Here is an 18,195-nt window from a genome sequence, read left to right as displayed (position 1 = left end):
GTGAGCCTCGACATGCATTTCACCAACTGCGGCCTCGTCAGGCTCTCCGGACACCGTCATATGTTTATGTCCTTATGCTTTTGTTATGATTATATCTAGCAGTGTTGCTAGATATAATGCTATGATTTAACAAAAAAAAAAACCTGGCCTCCTCCACCCCTTAATAGCCAGCCATCACACACCTTATTTCCCCCGTCGCCCAGTACAGCTCAATGAGTTGTTATGGAGGAGGGGGAAAAGTGTAACTATAGTCACAGGTAAATGTAATTATTTTACATAGCAAAGCAATACAGCTTTAAATGCTATGATTTAAAAAAAAAAATCTGGCCTTCTTCCACCCCTTAATAGCCAGCCATCACACACCTTATTTCTCCGTCGCCCAGGACAGCTCAATGAGTTGATATAGAGGAGGGGGAAAAGTGTAACTATAGTCACCAGTAGTCACCGGTAAATATAATTTTTTTTACATAGCAATGCAATATAGCTTTAAATGCTATGATTTTAAAAAAAAAAAAACTGGCCTCCTTCCACCCCTTAATAGCCAGCCATCACACACCTTATTTCCCCGTCGCCCAGGACAGCTCAATGAGTTGTTATAGAGGAGGGGGAAAAGTGTAACTATAGTCACCGGTAGCCACCGGTAAATATAATTATTTCACACAGCAAAGCAATATAGCTTTAAATGCTATGATTTAAAAAAAAAAAAAAAACTGGCCTCCTTCCACCCCTTAATAGCCAGCCATCTCACACCTTATTTCCCCGTCGCCCAGGACAGCTCAATGAGTTGTTATGGAGGAAGGGGAAAAGTGTAATTATAGTCACCGGTAGTCACCGGTAAATATAATTATTTTACATAGCAAAGCAATATAGCTTTAAATGCAATGATTAAAAAAAAAAAAAAAAAAAAAAACTGGCCTCCTTCCACCCCTTAATAGCCAGCCATCTCACACCTTATTTCCCCATCGCCCTGGACAGCTCAATGAGTTGTTATGGAGGAGGGGGAAAAGTGTGACTATAGTCACCGGTAGTCACCGGTAAATATAATTATTTTACATAGCAAAGCAATATAGCTTTCAATGCTATGATTTAAAAAAACAAACCAAAAAAAAAAAACTGGCCTCCTTCCACCCCTTAATAGCCAGCCATCTCACACCTTATTTCCCCGTCGCCCAGGACAGCTCAATGAGTTGTTATGGAGGAGGGGGAAAAGTGTAACTATAGTCACCGGTAGTCACCGGTAAATATAATTATTTTACATAGCAAAGCAATATAGCTTTAAATGCTATGATTTATAAAAAAAAAAAAACTGGCCTCCTTCCACCCCTTAATAGCCAGCCATCTCACACCTTATTTCCCCGTCGCCCAGGACAGCTCAATGAGTTGTTATGGAGGAAGGGGAAAATTGTAATTATAGTCACCGGTAGTCACCGGTAAATATAACTAGAATATTTTTTCTCTTATGTACTATATACATAGCGTAACACTATACATATAGTATCATAAGGCTCTTATTGTCAGGGGCATGTAGTGTGCATGGTATTCCCAGGCACACCATAATGCCACACATAAAAGTCCCTACTGGGCACTTACCTCCCTTGCCTCATCCATCTTTATGGCCATCCTTTTGAACAGGAATATCTTCTGTGTTCTTCTGGGGTCCTGATCCTGGCTTGAGTCCTGACACGCTTATTTCTTGCTTGTCCAGGTCCTGCTTGCCCTTCCGGATCTTCTTATTTTGATGTTCTTCTTGGGGTTTAGGAAGACAGCTTGCTCTGATGATATTAAAGAGCCGGTGGATGGTTTGGGGTTTTCCAGCTGATGTTGGTAAATGAAAACCCCGTGAACAAGGCCTGGTGGTCTGCTGAGAGGGCTGAGTTGTTAGCCTCTGCTGCTTCCAGAATTTGAAGATTGAATGGTCTGGAGCCGCGCTGGATGTTACTTGGCTATAAGAGAAAAAGAAAACACAAGAAGGTGATTACATAAGAACAGTATATAGTAAAGTTCAGGAAAGCTAGAGGCTCTCTACATATGTCAACCAATGATCGGCAGATTTTGTCACTATCTGCTGATCATTTAACATGTATGGGGGCTTACAATCTCACCACTGACAAATCAGCGACCTTCACTGTTATTAGTAATCTGACGAATTTGGAAAAAGTGATTAAAGCTATGTGAAACTATTCATAAATGCGTCTGTATAAAACATCTCCTCTAATACTTACTGGCACAGGAACATGTGGGGGACACATTCTAAGGGCTTCCACCGAGTCCCAGTCAATACGCTGGAAAAACCTATGGGCTCTGATGTTACCATGGACTCCGAGGCGCCTGGCAGGATCTTCCCGGAGGAGCTACAAAAGAAGAAAAAAAAATGTTTATATTTATATAACAGCTTCATAAATAAAATTTAACTAAAATAAATAAATATTATATATATTTATGAAAAAAAAAAGCCTAATATTAGTGTTTTTTTTCTGACATCTTCAATAATACATGACAGGTAATATATACCATCACGTCACCCCTACAAGTGTTTACGTGTTATATTGAACACGTAAACACTTGACCTAACATGAGATTCCACTCCCACCAATGGAGCTGAATATAATAGTAAATTACCGCTAACATCACAATAAATCACACAATAATATAAAAGTAATACAACTTATATCATGTACTGACCTTTTTAATGATGTTCTTCGCCTCCTTGCTGGAAGCGTTGAATAGTCCTCGATGGTATTTGGACCTGCTGGTAATCATGATGTTCAAAATGATGCCAAATGCATACCAGTCTACCCCAGCATTGTACTCCTCCGCAGCCAGCATCTCAGGAGCCATGAAGCCTGGTGTCCCAGCGTATTCGGTGGCTGTCCGGTCTCCATAGATGTTCTCAAGTGCCAGACCGAAGTCGGCAATCTTTATATGGCCCGTCGCAGCCACCAAGATGTTAGAAGGCTTGAGATCTCTGTGAAGAAGACAAATGGATTCTTATCAGTGTCCGCTGTATAATTCTCAGTATTGCTGTGTATAGTTATAGGCATCACTGGTGGTGGAGGATTAGATGTATTTCTAGTTACCGGTGGATGATGCCCTTAGAATGCAGGTGTTGAATTCCACACACAAGTTCTGCGGCGTAGAATCTGGCCGAAAGAAAAGAGGAGAAAATAGTTTTTAGTGAATCAGAAACTCAGAAATATATATTGCCCAAAAGACTAGACAGGCAGGACTTATCAGGATTTTATATTTCTGGTTATTATATACAAGTATTTATATTATTATAATGGTCTAGAAGGGCAGTCGCACATATCGTATTGATTATAAGGCACCTGGACCTGCTCATCCTAAGTATAGGACATCAATGTTAAAGTAGTGGATAACCTCTTTAAGTTCCTTCTTGCCTATAGGGATACACAATTGCTACTATTACAATGTATATTCATATGGTGTTAAAGGATTATCCAGGATCAGAAAAACATGGTGTCTTTCTTTAAAAAATAACGCCACATGACTAATGTGAATGAGGATGAGCTGCGATGCCTCACACAACCTGTGGACAGGTGCGGTGCTATTTTTGGAAATAAAAATTAGAGCTGTATTTTTCTAAGTGTTTCCCTAATAACATCCCTGTGAATGGGAGATATGAATTTACGTGAACGTTAGGGCTAACAATCGAATCAATCTAGTCAGTCTCATTTAGAAAATACATAGCTGTATGGCTTAGACTGTGAATACTGTACCGTGCACTGGGGATGTCAAGACACCCCTTCCTCATCAGGAGATGGTGGAATTCGCCACAGGTGACATACTCCATCCCAAGAAGCACAAGCTCCGGTCAGACAAGACGTAGAAATCAGTCGTATGATAAAGTCATTGTAGCAGTCATACATTTACTAACACTCAATAATCAGTGATTTCTTCTGCGATTTCTTCTGTGATTAATCTCTGTTCCACTTACTCGTGGAGATATAGTTACATAATAATAGCAGTAATGATACTTTCTTCTTTTACTATGTGTTTATTAGTTATTCTAAGTATATACATATAGAAGATATATCTACATATGTAGAATGTGATGTGCTAAATGTACAGCATTACTTTTCACTGTAATGTTGCCTTCTGCATTTCTCACCATTATGAAGTACTCATTAAGAATGACATCCATAGGGGTGGACAAATGACTTCAGATATTGGGAGCCAGTTGAACCACTCCAAGACTTTCCATAGACTTCAATAGAGAAACCCCAAAAGTTAACCGTCAGCATCATATTTCTAGGCACATTGCCTGGTTCCCAGGGTTTGTCCAGTGTTCCCACAGTAGGTGACAGCTACACATACAAGGAGCAGGACATGAAAATGTTTCCAATGCTGAAATGTTAACAAACACCAGATATAAACGTGGACATATCCTGTGCATATAGATGAGTGCACTTTATTCTTTATCCAATATTAATGAACAGGTCACAATTTTACCTTGGTCTGAAAGGCGAATGTGCCATGAAGAAGGAAGGGGCTGCCAGATGCAAGTTGTAACACACGCCGCTCCACCAACGCGCGCTCCTCTCCTTCAGCTAGCAGGTTCCTCTTTGTGATGACTTTTACAGCAAATTGCTGGCGGGTATATCTATCTTCCGCCAGCACCACCTAGAAAAAATGGTCATTAGTTGATGATCTTCATTAAAGGTGTTGTCTGGCCTTGGGGTACAAGTCTGCAGACACTTTATGTGAGTGTAGACTCATGAGGATTCTCCAGTGATGGGAGCAGATGGTCATTTATCCGGCCTCACTCAATTCCCTTGTATTGAGCGAGCCTGTGTAAGGGGGTGTTGACTGGACCGTCGCATTCATACCCCTGAAGACACCAATCGTGTTGTATTGTAGTGTAAACGATGTCCTGCAGTTTTCAGTATATATGGTGTAATTACATAGTTACAGTATGTCATATTATGTGAATTGTAATATAGAGTGTGATATGGTCATATGTATAATGTATAGTGTACAGCATAGGATTGCGCAAGATAAGACATAGTTTAGGACTTAGGAGTTGACATAGGTAGGATGAGAATAGTGTAAGAAAGTGTTCATGTTTAGGACTAGCTCATAGTGGGAGGGAAAAGTGCCAGTTAAAGGAGACTGCTTCCTGTTTGTAGAGCGTTCGTGAGTGATATAAGATCAAATTCAAGGGCAGTTGGGGCTGATATCAAGAGTGAGTACATATTGTTCTGGGTGATATGAGGCCTTACAAAAATTCACTGCAGACATTCCTGCAATGTCCGGAGATCAGGGCTCGATTCAGGTGCTATGGCAAGCACCTCACCCCTTTACATACAGAGGAAGATGGACGTGCAATTGTGTATGGGAAATGTAACAGATCTCGGGTGTATTGTGGAACTGAACTGGGAAATCCTGGGGCTGACAGGATCAGTGAACGTAGGGATAGTCCAGTTAGAACGTAAATAAATGCTGAAAATGTTCTGTACTATGGAAATAAGAAATGGAGAATGTTGTGCCCGATACTGTGTATTACAATCTGATGCAATTGAACTGTCGAGTAAACTTCTGTGTGTTGAAACGAACTGAGTGTTCCCTAATCTATGTGCGGCAGCTCCTTAAGTTGAAGACCTGGAGACAGCTGGGGCCTGTGGCCTACAAGTGAGTGTAACGCACCCTACACGCAACAGCACATTTGAACTGGCACACAATTTTTCTGTAAAGTGCCAGGGCGACATGGACAGCTGCACATGTCTCGTCGGCACATGACCACATGTATGCAAATTGCATACCTGCAGTTATGCTCCTGCCCATTCCTGGCACCGGCACTGGAGAACCTCAACAGCACACACACTGCACACTGTGAGGACTCACAAGTCTGTAGTCACATAGTTACTGCAGACTTGTACCCTAAGGCCGAACAACTCATTGAAATAAGTGTGGAGGGGAGCAGGAAAGTGACACCATTGCTATTTCTTTAATAATTATTTTATATTTCTACAGTTTCTTACTAGCTTACATACAGGAGATCTAATAGCTATAAACATGGGCACTAGGAAATAACCCCACTAGAATTACCCATTAAAGCTAGGAGGTTAAAGGATTACTTCAGTCTTAGCCATGCATGATTGAGACAGGAATAACTACAACTCCAGAGCTGGTTGGCATTATTCCTGTGTCAGCCATGAAAAGCTGAGATGAGAATCAATATAAACAGACTGTGTTGGGGTGCAGAGCTCAGCTGTACATAGATGCTGGCATCAAAGACCATGCTGCAAATGTATGCCTATCTATACTAGGGTTATTTTGTGCAGCATATATACTTTATCACATTTGGCGTCTATTACACTTTATATGTGTGTAGGATTTATTTCCACCCAACATACCTTTTTCTAATAGCCTATTATGTATACATTACTTAATATTGCTGCATATTCTTTTGTTATGCACCATGGGGTTTGCCTGTGTTTTTAGCCTTATCTGATTTTCTCTTTTTTCATCAGATTTTATCATGTGTCTAAATTGTACTAATAAAATATATACCTTTTATGCTACCTTGGCTATTGCTCATAGTTTTTTGTATAGGTTATTTCAAGATCGATAAAGATTTAAGCAAAACAAAAGATCATTTTACCCTATGAAAGACCACTTTGCTTGTTTGTCGGGCGAACGTCAGCCTGTTTCTACTGGTTTCCGATAACTGCGCAGTGTGAATGCACCTTAATCTGCAGCACAGACCTGAGACTACATTTGCAGACACTTTGTCCTGATCCTAAACTCCTTTTCACTCCACAGCACCTCTGGTGTCAGGTTTTATGTTGCAGTGATGCCAGGAGTTAGGCTATGTGCCCACGATGCAGAAATGAAGCAGAAAATTTCTGCAGCATTTTTGCATCTCCCTGGCAGAAAAAACGCATGCAGATTGTACATGCAGATTGTGCATGCTTTTTTCCTGCAGAATACATGCGGATCCACATGCGGATTCACATGCGTTTCCGCATGCAGATTGACAAGCGCTTTCCAGGCGATAGCATCACTTGGAAAGTGCTTGACAACTAGGTCACACTGTATAAATCCATGCAAACAGCATGGATTTATACAGTGTGAAACGTAAAAATAAAATAAAATAAAGCTATACTCACCCCCGATGCCCCGGCGTGGCTGCAGCGCTCCTTCCTGTCTAGTTCCCGGCTGCCGGCATATCGTGAGACAGAGCGGTGAAGGGCCTGCGGTCACATGACTGTGACGTCACCGAAGGTCCTTCAGCGATGCCGGCATGCAGAGAAGCCTTCGGAAAGGTGAGTATTAACTTTATTTATTATTTTATTCTTTTTTTTACAGGAACAATGGTACCCAGGTCTGGATGAGAGTCTTCTCTCCTCCTGAACTGGGTACCATCCGTACATAGAGACGCATAGAATTCACTTGTAGAAATGTACAGACGCGCATTCTATGCGTCTCAATGCAAGTCAATAGCGGGGCTTCCGCTGCGCTTCCGCAAAATTAAATGACATGCTGCAGATTTTTGTACGCAGCATAAACGCTGCGGAAAAATGCGCAGCATGTGCATAGAACATGCGGAATCCCCTTGGGGACCATGGGGTGCGGATTACCTAGTGTTTCACAAGCGTTTCCGCTGCAGAAATTCCGCATCATAAACGCTTGAAAAACGCTACGTGGGCACCCAGCCTTATAAGAATTGCAGAAAACACGAGAGGTGAATATTTTGTGAAGAGTATGCTTTGGGATATTTGCTGGCTTCTCTGGTAATCAAGGAGCTCTCTCCTTTTCCCAGGAATGTCCTAAAAAATCAGAGAGTTGTCTGTAATAGTATTAGGAGGCTTGTCCTCAATTCGATTTTTGTCCTAACTTCAGGGAGTAGTATGATTAAAAAAATAAAACGATACTACCCTGATAAATCCTTTACTATTCCAGAGCCTGGCACAGTAGTCCAAACCTGCACTTGTTTACCTTGCTGCAGACAATCACTGGTCTCATTGAGGATGTCTCTATTTATTGGACAAAACCATTGAGACGAGTCATTGGTTAGCAATCAGGAGAATGTATGAGACGTCACCACTGCTGACACGGAATTTTTTGAATTATTACTTTTTAACTGTGGACAATATCTTTTATAAATGTCATTCTCAGTACACACACATATATTTACTCATACTTATGTAGCTACGTACATGCAGATGTACAATGTAGTGCCTTGAAAAAGTATTCACATCCTGTGAACTTTTCCACATTTTTTCAAGTTACATGCAAAAACTTAAATGTATTTTATTGGAATTTTATGTGATATACCAACACAGAGTACAAGTATTTGTGAAGTGTAAAGGAAATGATACATGTTTTTCTGAATATTTTAAAAATGTAAATCTGAAAATTGTGACGTGCATTTGTATTCAGCCCCTCTGAGTCAACACTTTGTAGGACCACCTTTTGCTGCAATTACTGCTGCAAGGTGTTTTTCTACCAGCTTTGCACTATAGGTTGAAATTTTTGCCCACTCTTCTTTGCAAACTAGCTGTGAGATTGGATAGAGAGCGTTTGTGAACAACAATTTTTAAGCCTTGCCACAAATTCTCAATGAGATTTATGTCTGGACTTTAACTGGGCTATATAAACACACGAGTATGTTTTTATTTATACCATCTTATTGTAGCTCTGGAAGTATGTTTAGAGTCGTTGTCCTGCGGGAAGGTGAACCTTCATCTCTGTTTCAAGTTTTTCCAGCCTCTAACAGGTTTTTCCTACAAGATTGTCTTGTATTTAGCTCCATCCATCTTCTAATCAACTCTGACGAGCGTCCCTGTTAAAGAAAAGCATCCCCACAGCATGATGATTCCACCACCATGTTTGACGGTGGGGATGGTGTTTTCAGGGTGATCTGCAGTGTTAGTTTTCCTCCACACTTAGTGTTTTTCATTTAGCAAAAAATTTAAATTATTGGTCTCATCTGACCAGAGCACATTCTTCCACATTCTATGTGGGTGACACAGCTAGCATGGATAAAGGTGGATGAAAGTGCTCTGGTCACATATTTGCATGTAGAGTTTCTACGGCAGCTGTCACTTCTGCATGATGTTGTCTATACAGGTGTCTGGCCCACACTTGCACAGCCAACAGGATCGTGCACCTGTATTGAAAAATAGATGTTGTTATCTGCTGGCCATCCAAGATTCCAAGGTGCAGGCATGTGGGGAAAACAGCAGCACCTGCAACTTCCTAGTGCAGAAGTTAGAGGCACCAGAAAAATACTTTAACCCACTGTAGACTATCAGAAAACACTATTACACATATATAGGTAGCAACACATTTGGAAACCGCCCTGCATCTGCCTTTGTCAGAAACACCTGAATTTGGGGATCTAAGATGGTTATTAACAGTGTTATTCTCTACTTCATTCATGATCTTATATTGTATAGCAAACAATATACAATCTGGGCTCGTAATGTTATAGGTTCTTACCTTTCCAAAACTCCCCCGGCCAAGCACTTGATGAAAATCTAGTCTCTTGATGTTGTCAGAGATTGTGCTGCCGGGGAGAGATGGCCGCACACCACTGTCTCCTAAAATGGCAAACAGAAATAAGACGAGAAATTAGAAAAAGAATTTACTGTCCATGTATAAAGTGTTGGTTATTTTGTAACCTTAGCAGAGAATTCAGTTTTGGTTAGCATTGGAGTATTCATCTTTGTAAACATATTGCTTTATGCTGTTAATTGAAAAACAGACTATAATTTACTATTCAGTGTAGCACAAAGGGTTAATTATGTTATTACAAAATGGAGAATCAGTATCATTTATGTGCGGAATAATACTGGTAGCACAGTGATTGTCCTATATTAAGTGTACTGCCTTAGAAAACAATTACAGCTCAACGCTAATATTGTCCTGCAACAGTGTTAAAGGGCCCCTTCCCCTGGGACTGAGAAGTGGGTATACGTTTCGCATGTATAGGCACTCTACCTGAAGCCCTCCATTAGCTCCCCGATGCCTCCTCTGCTGGGATAGGCGTTCCTTTCCTCCTGCTTCCAAGATGACGGTCATAGCAGCATGGAGTACACTGGTAAATCTAAACCTCACCTCTCCTGCCTTTCCTTTCCCATCCCACAGCACAGAAAAGACAGGGAAGATGTGGTTTAGACTTACCAAACTGGTGGCCATCTTGGAGGTAGTAGGAACAGAACACAGATCTAAGCAATGGAGGTAGCGGGAGGCAAAAGAAGGGCGTCAGGAAGGATGACTGTATATTTACAAAGTGTAGTAACTTTTCAGTCTCAGGGTATAAGGTTGCTTTAATATACATTTTTTCCTATACTCAGTCACTAAGTTGCAAAGAGGGGAATTTATTAAATATACATAAAAAAACAAATACATTTTAATCAGATTGATTCTTCCTTGTTCCTCCATATTTTTGCCATTCTGCTAAAACGACTCAACACCGGTATGACATTCACTTCTATATAGTCCACCATCTTATGTGATATATTTAATGCCAAATATTTCAAACTGTTGCCCTCTTGGATAATAAGTATATCACCATCTGTAATTTGGAAATTCTTGTCCAATAATGATATCTGACTTATTCCAATTAATCTTCAATCCAGAAAAAATACCAAATCCATTCACCAATGTAATATCTGTCCTTAGATCTTCCTTTACATTTATTAAAATAATAACAAATCACCTGTGTACATCGCTAATATTTCCTCCTGAGTCCAAAACTGAGAACCCCTTATTCCTTTACAACCTTAGGCTGTGTGCCCACAATGCGTTTTTAATGCGTTTCCGCAGCGTTTTTATAGCTGCTGAAACGCATTAAAAACGCATGGTAGAAGGGCAGCAATGTTCCCCAATGATAATCCGCATGTGCTGTGCACATGCTGCGAAAATTTCCGCTGCGGAAAAAAACGCAGCGCTATCAATTATTTTGCAGAAGTGCTGCGTCTTCGCCGCCATTGACTTGCTTTAGATCACATGGATTACGCATCACTGTATATGTAGATGCGTAATCCACGCGTTCCAATGTGCAGATGGTACCCGGGTGTAGATGAGAGGAGAGTCTCCTCCACACCCAGGTACCATTAAAAAATCTGTAAAAAAAGAATAAAATAAAAAATAACTGTCTACTTACCTTCTGTCGGCCCGCGCTGCGCTCCTACTTGCTTCCCGGCACTTTGCAATGAATTGAAGGACCTGCGCTGACGTCAGAGTCATGTGACGGGTCACGCGATGCTGACGTCGGCAGGTCTTTCAATTCACTGTTGCCGGCAAGGGAGAACGGAGTGTAAAGCAGGACACCGGGGGCCATCGGAGGGTAAGTATACATTTATTTTTTTATTTTTACCACTCTCTCGGGTCACACTATATAAATCCATGCAATTTGCATGAATTTATATAGTGTGACCTAGTTGTCACAAGCACTTTCCAAGTGATGCTAATCGCTTGGAAAGCGCTTGTCAATCCGCATGCGGAAATGTCAGTGAATAAAGCTCCATTTCCGCATGTCCCTGGCAGGAAAACGCATGTACAATCCGCATGTACAATCCGCATGTACAATCCGCATGTACAATCCACATGTACAATCCGCATGCGTTTTTTTCTGCCAGGGAGATGCAGAAACGCTCAGGAAAAAATCCTGAGCATTTCTGCATCGTGGGCACATAGCCTTATATATGGTCAATAAGTAGGGCAAAGAGCAGCTTGGATTAGGAAATCCATGTCTTGTGCCCATAAAAAGGACAAAAAGCTGGGACATAACCCCATGCACCTACTACTTTAGGAGGGCACCATCTAATAACTGGGATCTACCTGCCACATGTCATACAACATCATACGAATTTCAAAAAGAAAAGAAGACATGCACCTAAGCGGTGATCACCTGAAGAAATAATCACGGAATATTTGAATATAAATTACATCAATTTATTACAGTATCTCCTGACACATATATAAGAATACGCACAAAAAAAATTATTTTAAAACACCATTAAAAATAGTGGAGGAATCCACTGCTTGAGGAACCCACTACTTTAGAGACCTTCCCATATTATAATGACAGAAAATACAATAAAGTGCAGTCAAATAGATGAACTCTAACAGGCTGTATAGAATATCTATGATGGTCAATATTGCACAAGCCCAAAGTATTCTATATAAATAGAGAATACACAAAAAACAATATGTATATAAAGTGCAACAACAGGTATCTGTGTGAAAATCAATATGGTGTCCCTGTATACAGGGTAATAGGTCTATAGAACAGTATAATTGTAAACTGGCGATTGCCAATAGACCCTTTCACCTCACACTGGAGATGACTACTCCATAACCACTCCATCACATACACTCAATTGTGGCCACCCGTGCTGCCCCAGCAAAAAATAATAGTAGAGCCAATTAAACAATATGATCATAGAAAGCAAATACTCAATCAAATCAGCCTGTAAATGGGAAGGTGCAAATGGGACCTCAGTGCCCAGTGCGTGTCGCCACACACGGTGGCTTCATCAGGGGCATTTAAAGTACATATCCTCGTGTCCCGGTATATATGTAGCCTAGAATCAAAATAATTACCGAGAAAATGTTTAATTTACCTGGAGAGTGCAGTTTATGAAGTCCGAATAAACCCACCTTGGACATTTTTAAAGAAACTGACTCCTGTGACTATCTTAAAAGTGGCTGAGTGAGTACCAACCCACTTACAATTAGTGGAGAATGTGGGCAAGATTCCAGGAAAACGTGTACCTGCCACAGAGATCGATGGATGTCCTGGGTAAAGGCCGCCAGCCAGCCAGAGATGTCCGGCACCATGAAAGAGCCACTCAAACACCTGCTGCAAAGCCAACAACAGCAGCACCGGCAGCACTTGCAGAGCCAGCAGAGCCTGCAACAGCAGCACCGGGAGCAGCAACAGATGCAGCAAGAGACTAATAAACTTCTGATGCAGCAGATTCAGCAGCAACAACGGCAGATGGAACTTCTAGCGGGGAAAGTTCGCAGCAGAGAGGCCGTCCCTCCCTCAACTCCAGGTAATGATTCACACGTCAGGAAGACGGTAAGAAGAGCATTGCAAAAGATTACTCCGGGTGATAAAGTCGAGGTCCTAACGTTCTTTGGGAGGGTGGCGGAGCGGGAGAGATTGCCTCCAGAGCAGTGGGCGGAGGTGCTGGTGCCATATTTAATGGGCCAGCCTCAGAAAGCCCATTATGACTTGTTTGGCCCTGCAGGACGCAAAGGAGTGCGCCAAATTAAAAACAGAAATTTTGGCGCGCTTGGGAGTGACTCTGACTGTTAGGGTGCAACGGGTGCACCACTGGGCCTATTGCAGTGACAAACCTCCCAGGTCCCAAATGTTCGACCTCCTACACTTGGTTCAAAGTGGTTGTAACCTCAATCTTCCTCCCCAGTACAGATGGTGGAAAAGGTCATCATGGACAGGTTCATCCACTCCCTTCCAAAGTCGGTGCAAGCCTGGGTTGCCCAGGGAGATCCCCGTAAAAGCTGCTGAGTGAGTATCAACCCCCTTAAAGGAGTTTATACAAAATTTCTCCATTGCCAAAAACCATATCAATAGGGAATCAGGATTGCTAAGTCTTAGAGTAACATGAATCCTGATAATCCTTGGGATTAATAAGCCTCTTCCCCAAAAAATTCTTCCAGAGGATTGGAAAAGATGTTGTATCACTAGACTTTGACTCACGTCTACATGATTTTCTATTACAGGTAAAGTCAATTACAGTATTAAAATCTCCTACAATCAAAATCGGATATTGCAAGTTTTCACTTTCTTCATAGTGAAGCTCAGATTTATATGGGAGAGGAATACAGGTGTTTGCAATTTCTAACCTTATGTTGTTAATTTTACATTTCAACAGTTTATATATATATATATATATATATATATATATATATATATATATATCTTACTTCTACCCTGTGTAATACATACTTATATTTACACCCCTTTGAACAAGGATAAAGACCCTCGTGAGTAGATATTATGTACAGCATGATATACATGTACTTGACAACCCACTTTTAGCTACTTTCTTGAATCACTATCTGAATGTGTCTTTTGAAGACATATCAGAGACATCAGATCTCTTCTCATCCAAGCAAAGAAATACCATTTCAACTTATCTTAAACCCTTCTAACATTAAATTAGATAACTTTCACCATATTAAAATAATAATTAAGTTAAAATATCCCTCCTCTTCTGATACCTCCCCCACTCCACCTTCCACTTCACCCCTTCAAACCATCTCCCACTCTTAGCTCCCCAACTACACGTTAGGCCGGGTCACACAAGTGTTGATTCTCTCATGTGAGAGAATTGGATCATTTATGCTAATGACACTAGGCTCAAGCTCTGACCAGAGTTTGAGCCGAGTGTCAGTTTACTGGGATCCGTTTCTCTTGTTTGAGACAATCATATTACAGGTGCGGAGAAGATGGAGAACTTCGTTTCTCCAACTTTTCCATCGTCTGTGTCTGCATAAATCAAACTGCACTGGGATGAAATCCAAGTCTGGGCCAAGGTTTTACACGCACCCATAGACTTGTATGGGTGCATGTGATCCGATTTGCTGAGCCACTCTCAGCGTGCTGCAATTGTTTTCCCATGCCGAATCGTCATGAGCAAAAACATTTCAGATCTGCACTGCCCCATAGTATAATATTGGGCTGAGTGCTGTCTGATAAAACATCAGAGAGCACTCTACTATGTCATACAGCAGTGTGAACGAGTTCTTAGAGAACTCCTCAACCAGACATCCACCCACCCTCCAACTAACCTGCCTTAAATAAATGAATCTTCCATAATCAATTGTAAGGGAGAATATCTCTCTATTTACATCTCAAAAACCCTTAGATTAGCCACTGACACAGAATTTAAGAAAACAAATAGTAAGATATTGTATGGTAATTCAATAGTGTATTAAATAATGTTTAAGTGCATTTATAAAATGACCCTAAAAATTCTTTATTAGATGTAGATATTTGAGTCTTAAAAGAAGTAGTAATAAGATCTTATTAATACGTATTTTGTCTCAAACTCTGTTTGCAGTTATGAGGAAATGGAAGGTAAAAGAACAACCTGAATTAAATTAATTGATAAGCGAAAAAAGAGAAAGTGGTCTACGATAATAAAAATCAGACAACTGTTTATGAGCATATCTGGGAAGAATGGACAGGTGTAGAGCAATGCTAGTTATGGGGTGAAGGGTTTTCCTTGTATCCTCCCCTTCAGTTTGGGGGTGCAGGTGGGGTTTGTTTTGATTCAAGGGAGGAGGGATGATGGAATAATATGGAAGGGTTAATATTTGTTCCATTTTGTTTTTCTTAAACAGATGATTGAAGCGTATGGATATTTATTGTATATGAGAGAATATAAATAAATGTTATATGTGAAGTACTATAACTGCATTAAAATAAATGAGATTATTGCAACATATTACTATTTAATAAACTATTTGTAATCTTTAAGAAAAAAAAATAGCAAGGAGGGGAATTTTATATGCATTTGTTGGAAATGTGTTTTTTGAGTATAAATGGTGCAAGATAAAAGATCTTCACCCTGAGGTTTCTGCCCCCATAATCAGTGCAGGAGAGCAAATGCTATGCAAAACCATGAATCTGCAACAACAGTAGTGGATTTTCTGTTTCCCATTTTGCTACAATGAATAATAATGGTACATACCCTCAAAATGGTACTTACCACACTAAAGAAATAGAGGCTACATACACATGCATCTCACTAAATTAGAATATTATCAAAAAGTTTATTTATTTCAGTTATTCAATACAAAAAGTGAAACTCACATATTATATAGAGTCATTACAAGCAGAGTGATCTATTTCAAGTGTTTATTTCTGTTAATGTAGATGATTATGGCTAACAGCCAATGAAAACACAAGCGTCATTATCTCAGTAAATTAGAATACTTTATAACAACAGCTTGAAAAATGTTTTTAAAATCTGAAATGTTGTCCTACTGAAATGTATGTTCAGTAAATGCACTCAATACTTGGTCGGGCTCCTCGTGCATCAATTACTGCATCAATGCGGCAATGTGGCATGGAGGCGATCAGCCTGTGGCACTGCTGAGGTGTTATGAAAGCCCAGGTTGCTTTGATAGCAGCCTTCAGCTCGTCTGCATTGTTGGGTCTGGTGTCTCTCATCTTCCTCTTGACAATACCCCATAGATTCTCTATGGGGTTAAGGTCAGGCGAGTTTACTGGCCAATCAAGCACAGTGATACTGTTGGTTTTAAACCAGGTATTGGTACTTTTGGCAGTGTGGACAGGTGCCAAGTCCTGCTGGAGAATGAAATTTCCATCTCCAAAAAGCTTGTTAGCAGAGGGAAGCATGAAGTGCTCTAAAATTTCCTGGTAGACGGCTGCGCTGACTTTGGTGTTGATAAAACAAGGTGAACCTACACCAGCAGATGACATGGCTCCCCAAACCATCACTGATTGTGGAAACTTCACACTAGACCTCAAGCAGCTTGGATTGTGGCCTCTCCACTCTTCCTCCAGACTCTGGGACCTTGATTTCCAAATGAAAATTGGAACTCTGGGACCTTGTGGGGTGTGTCAATGACTGCCTTCTGGACATCTGTCAAGTCAGAAGTCTTCCCCATGATTGTGGAGCCTATATACTGTATGGAGCAGCATCATGGAGGCCCATATACTGTATGGAGCAGCATCATGGAGGCCCATATACTGTATGGAGCAGCATCATGGGGGCCCATATACTGTATGGACCAGCATCATGGGGGCCCATATACTGTATGAAGCAGCAGCATGGAGGCCCATATACTGTATGAAGCAGCAGCATGGAGGCCCATATACTGTATGGAGCAGCATCATGGGGCCCCATATACTGTATGTACCAGCATCATGGGGGCCCATATAATGTAAGGAGCAGCATCATGGGGGCCCATATATTGTATGGAGCAGCATCATGGGGGCCAAATACTGTATGGAGCAGCATCATGGGGTCCAATATATTGTATAGAGCAGCATCATGGGGGCCCATATACTGTATGGAGCAGCATCATGGAGGCCCATATACTGTATGGACAACAAAGAAAATGACGGCACTTCCACTACAAAAAATAGGTGTGAACAGGTGCTTACTAAGAGCAGCTACCTCCATATATAATGAACAAATAACACTGAGTATATAGATATGAAATATGAAATATGAATAACATAACTGCTGTAGAAAATAGAAATAAATGAAAAAAATTTTGGAAAATTTTTTTTAGCGCATGTAAATATGAAGTATGAAAAATGAATAGCATTACTGCTGTAAGTAAATGAGAAATCTTAGCACATAAATTGGCCAATTCATGTGTCCCTGATAGCCGCGGTAAGGCGTTTCTCGATGTCAGGACCTACCAATGTGAATACCTCTCTAAGAGGTACACATAATCAGACAGAGGTCTCTTAGAGAGGTATTCACATTGGTAGGTCCTGACATCGAGAAACGCCTTACTGCGGCTGTCAGGTACACATGAATTGGCCAATTTATACGCTAAGATTTCTCATTTACTTACAGCAGTAATGCTATTCATTTTTCATACTTCATATTTACATGCGCTAAAAATAAATTTTCAAAAAATTTTTCATTTATTTCTATTTTCTACAGCAGTTATGTTATTCATATTTCATATTTCATATCTATATACTCAGTGTTACAGTGTGCTACTTTATTTGTTCTTCATATACTGTATGGAGCAGCATCATGTGGGCCAGTATACTGTATGGAACAGCATCATGGGGGCCCACATACAGTATGGAGCAGCATCGTGGGGGCCCACAAACTGTATGGAGCAGCATCATGGGGGCCGATACAATGTATGGAGCAGCATCATGGGGGTCAATACACTGTATGGAGCAGCATTACATGGGGCCAATATACTGTATGGAGCAGCATTATATGGGGTCAATATACTGTATGGAGCAGCATTACATGGGGCCAATATACTGTATGGAGCAGCATCATATGGGGCCAATATACTGTATGGAGCAGCATTACATGGGGCCAATATACTGTATGGAGCAGCATTATATGGGGTCAATATACTGTATGGAGCAGCATCATATGGGGCCAATATACTGTATGGAGCAGCATTACATGGAGCCAATATACTGCATGGACCAGCATCATATGGAGACAATGTACT

The sequence above is a fragment of the Phyllobates terribilis genome, unplaced genomic scaffold, assembly GCF_046119375.1.
Source record: "Phyllobates terribilis strain yellow unplaced genomic scaffold, ASM4611937v1 Scaffold_35__1_contigs__length_13245226, whole genome shotgun sequence".
Lineage (NCBI taxonomy): Eukaryota > Metazoa > Chordata > Amphibia > Anura > Dendrobatidae > Phyllobates > Phyllobates terribilis.
The sequence above is the reverse complement of the archived record's forward strand: the minus strand, read 5'-3'. Positions refer to the sequence as shown.